The sequence below is a fragment of the Symphalangus syndactylus genome, chromosome 22, assembly GCF_028878055.3.
Source record: "Symphalangus syndactylus isolate Jambi chromosome 22, NHGRI_mSymSyn1-v2.1_pri, whole genome shotgun sequence".
NCBI lineage: Eukaryota > Metazoa > Chordata > Mammalia > Primates > Hylobatidae > Symphalangus > Symphalangus syndactylus.
The window spans coordinates 75,272,021-75,276,482 of record NC_072444.2 but is presented as its reverse complement, the minus strand read 5'-3'; the positions used below and the strand labels follow the sequence as shown (position 1 = coordinate 75,276,482).

The 4,462-nt window shown below is 65.2% G+C and overlaps 1 long non-coding RNA gene across 1 annotated transcript; it reads left to right on the top strand.

Annotated features, from left to right (window-relative positions):
* Positions 1-127: 127 nt before the first annotated feature.
* LOC134735554 (uncharacterized) lies at positions 128-4,462 on the top strand. Its single transcript, XR_010118750.1, has 3 exons — positions 128-217; positions 1,577-1,727; positions 4,336-4,462. It is a non-coding gene; the product is annotated as an uncharacterized lncRNA (long non-coding RNA).

Here is a 4,462-nt window from a genome sequence, read left to right as displayed (position 1 = left end):
TCCCCGCCGGCCTCCCACCCGGCCCACAGAGCCCCAGGCAGTCGGCTCAGCGCGTGCGATGTCGCCCTCTGGCTGTAAGTGTCGGGATCACCGTCACGGACAACTATGAAGTGACGATGGCTGGGGGCCCCTTTGAAGGGTGAAGACTTTGGTGCCTGGGCATGCGCAGAGCTGGAAGGGACCAGGAATCCCCTCATCCAACTCGCTCATGCTACAGGTAGGGAAACTGAGGCCCCAGCCACTGCTTGATTTGCATCCAGCCCCCAGCACAGGATGAAGCCTCAGGCCTCTCCCGGGCTGATGGTGGGAATGGCTGTGCAGACAGCAGGAAGCACTGTGGCTAGATGTCAGCAGGACCTTTCTGGCCGGAGCCATCAGAGCCAGGCTTCTGGGAGGGCTCTGGCTTTGGGGAGGCTCCGGGCTTGGGCCTTGGACACAGATCGAGGGACCTCCAAGCTCTGCCTTCCACCAGAGGCAGATTGTCTGTGGGAAAAGGTGGGGTTTTCTCACAAGGCCAGCTGGGCACTGGACAGGGAGGCCTGCTGATCTCCTCGGCCCACAGCTGTCCCGGCGGGGAGTGTGGGTGCAGGGTCTTTGGTGTCAGCCTGAGCTGGTTCGTGGCTCCTGAGGGTCCCTGATCCTTAGACGCCCCTTCAGTCGGGGCTGCCCCTTGCCCTGATGGTGGGGGCAGGTCCAACATGGCTTCCGGGTCGTTCTCGCAGCCGCCCTACCCCGGCATGTTCTTGTTTAGCCGCTGCCTCTAGGAAGGCGTCGCGAAAGCCTGGGCTCTGGCCCCTAAGCCCAGAGCGCCAACTGCTCTTGCACACTCGAGGAAATGACTTTGCCTTATCAGGCAGCCTTGGCTGTATCCCTTCTCCCCAGCACTGGGCCTTGCAGGCCTTTTATCAACCTGAGGCTCTGAAAAGAGAGGAGGCCTCTGCCGTCTCCACCCACCCTTCCTTCTCCAGCTTTCTGACCACATCGCTCTCAGAGGTGGCCTCGGCCCTTGGCCCTTTGTCTTGCCCATGGCCTTGGCCAACTTGGCAGGTGCCTTTGCCTCTCTGGGCCTCTGTTTTCTCATCTGTAAAGTGGGTTTGCTCCAAGGCCTGGCCAAAGCAGGATTTGATCTGTGCTGGCCTGCCTGCCATCTTCTGGGCCACAGTCCCTATCTGGCCTGCCTGTCCCCGCCCCTACTGTCCCAACCCTGGTCCCAGCCCCGGCCCCACCTTTGCTGTACCCACCCCGGCTCTGTCTCCATCACCTGCCCGCTGTCTTCTGGGCCACACTCCCCACCTGGCCTGCCTCTGTCCCTACCCCAGCTCTCTCTCCATCACCTGCTCCCCGTCTTCTGGGCCACACTCCCCACCCGGCCTGCCTCTGTCCCCGTCTCTGCTGTCCCCACCCCGGCTCTGTCTCCATCACATCTGCCTCTTTTGTCCCCACATCCAGGCAGGCCCAGGGACTACCAGGGTTTCTTCCAAATCCCTGCCCGAGGTGCCCGATCATTCAGCAAAGCGAACACTCAGGGTTCTTGGGTGTGAACTCCAGCCCTGCCATTCCCGTGTGCACCCCTCAGCCTGCAGGTCCCCACCTGGAAAATGGGAGCAGTAATGCCTGCCCTGCGAGGCTGCTGAGTGGACACAGTGAGGCTCACAGCGCGTGCACACCATGCTGAACAGCCGCTGGCTTCCCTCTCTCCCCTACCCAGTGACTACCTGCCCAGACATGTGAGTCCTCCCATTCCTGAACCCCTGGGATGGGTCCAGCCCTCACCCGCCCTCACCCGCCTGGCTCTCAGCTGCTTCTGGTCCTGCCAGTGTCTGTGGGTGGCTCCAGGGTCTCCCCAGCGGGTTCCAAGGCTCTCTGAGCCCTACACTGCAGCCCCCATCTCCCTCCCCTGCCCCTGCCCAGGCCTGGCCCATTCTGGGCACACTGAGGGACACCCTGGGTGAGAAAGGGTCCCACAGAGTGGCCAGTCCCCTTCTTCCTCCCCAGGGAGGACGCCGGCCCCGAGTCCCACAGGGAGTTTTTGGGGGCCTGGCTAGAGCCCCTCTGCACCCCACTGCCTCCAGGCACCCCACAAATGCTGGTGGATCAGTTAGTTCTGACCCCCTTCCACTCCCCGTGGTTCTGAGATGCCACTGAAGTAATTCCTTGAAGAGGGTCACACAGCCCCGAAGGGGGATAAGTGGGGATGGGACCCGGAATCTGAGGCCTGGCGTCTCCCTTACCTCCACCTGTCTCCATCAGGGATGGCCCTCCCGTGAGGGGCTGGCCTGGTGGGTATCCGGAGCCAGCACAGAGGCTGGACCACCGTTCCTAAGCCTCCCGGCAGCCCCCCAAGCAGGGACTTGCCTCAGCCCCCAGCAGGTAGGGCAGAGCCAGACCAGGGCTTGGGGTCCCATGCCATGTCCCGCCCCCCTGGCCAAGGCCTTGACCCTCGGCCTGCAGCTGATATGTGCCTGGGTCTGGAGGTGAGGGGTCAGGCCTGGCCAAGGCCTTCACGTCCCCGAAGCAGAACCCGTACTCCTGTCCCACGGCCAGGCGGGCAGACCCCAGGGCACTGCCCGGAAAACCCAGCTCCCCAAGAGGAAGCGGGTCTTGGCTGAGGGCCCCCCACTCCTCCTGCCTGGTCAGCCAACACTGGCTTTAATGAAGGGGGTGCGCCCTGCAGGGAGGTGCCCTGTGGGGAGGTGCCCCGAGGGGAGGTGCCCTGTGAGGAGGTGCCCTGTGGGGAGGTGCGGACCCCCTTCCACTCCCTGTGGGATCTGCGGGGCCTTTATGGAGAGCAGGCAGGGCTTCTGCTGCTGACTCTGTTCGGGGTTGAACACAGGTCCCTGCCATGGTGCAGGGCCTGGGATCCCCCACACTTTGCCTTGCCCTGGGGTCTGGGGAGGGCTGATCTCCACATGGCCCTCCCAGCCTCCAGCGCAGGACTTCAAGCCAGGGCGCGGCCCGTGTCACGCCGGGGAGGCTCGTGGGGCGTTGCTGCCCCTGGCCCAGAGCAGGAAAGAGGGTAGGAGGAGCTGGATGCGCCAGCTCGGGAACCGTGGACCAAGGGTGCTGGTCTGGGAATGTCAGGAGCAGGGCCTGGTGCCCAGGGAGGGGCAGTCGGGAGGTTGACCGCTCTGCCACCTGCTCACAGGGCTCGCCGGCTGATCGAGGCCTCACCCGGTGCTGGTGTCACAGCCTCTGTGCCCAGTCACAGGAGGTGGCAGGGCCAGCTGGGCCTGATTTTTCTGGCGAGGGCAGGACACTGACCAAGCCCATTGCAGGACAGACCTGTCTGCCCAGATCCGGGTGACGGGGCCCTCTGACCATTGTTCACTGCGTCCAGGTGCCCGGAGCTGTGGGGAGGCCGAGAAGCCGCCCAGCCAGTCCCACACCCTGGCCCTGGCACAGCCACCTCCTGCCCTCATGAGAAACCCGGCTGAGGGCCCATGAGCTGCTGCTTGGTTCCAGGCGGGCCGCCCTGCTAGTGCCCACTCCGACCCCCTGCCTGCTCGTCTCTCTGCAGACACAGACAGGCATGGCGTACCCCCTGCCTGCCTCCTTCACTGCTGGATGGAACTCGGGGCTCCCAGGAGCCGCCTCCTCAGGGCTGGCTCATTCGGTGTCCCAGGCTGAGCTGCACACCAGGGGAATGAGGCAACAGTTGGGCACGAATCTCCGACACCCAGCTTCCCAGGCCTGCCCCACCCGGTCCCGTGGCCCTCTCCTGGGGGCCCTGGCCAGCAGTTCACCAAGGCAGCAGCCCTGGGTGTGAGCAGGGGGTGACAGGGACGGGGCTCCATGTCCTCCCAACTCTGCATCTGGGATTCCCGCGGCTCCTGTCCACGGGCACGGCCTCCCGGGAGCCGAGTGGGGCGGGCAGGCAGCATGGCCTCCTGGTGATCCACACGCCCCTCCTCACTGGGGCCGGGGAGCAGCCCCTACAGCCGGGAGGAGCAGGCCCTGGGCCAGACGCCACAAGCTGGGGCCTGGCTCTGGCTGTGTACGGTGTCTGTGACCTCAGGCAGAGCCTGTGCCAGCCTGTGCCTGTCTCCACCGGCACGAGCTATGCGGCAGGTCAGGGAGGCCGGGCCAGGGCCTCAGGTTGGCCTCCCTGTCATCTGCCCTTCTAGGGACGCAGGCTGCTGCATGGGAGAGCCAGCCTGGCCGGGCCCTGGGACTCAGCTCCACTGTCTCAGCCGGCCTGGCGACCTGGCAGGCAGGTGCAGCATGGGGGGCCCTTGCCTCAGCTTCTGACTCTCGAGCAATTCTGTTCTGCCTGAGCCCATCAGCCCCAGATCCCGGGGCGGGGCCGTCCAAGGGTCTGCTCTGTTCCTCCCATAGGTCTCCCGTCCTGTCCTCCGGGGCCCAGCCCCTGCCTCCCTGCTTCTGTCCCTGGTCCCTCTGTTGCCGCCATCCCCAGAAAGTCACCCAGGGCCTGCCTGCACTTGCCTTCACCTGAGGGAGCTGC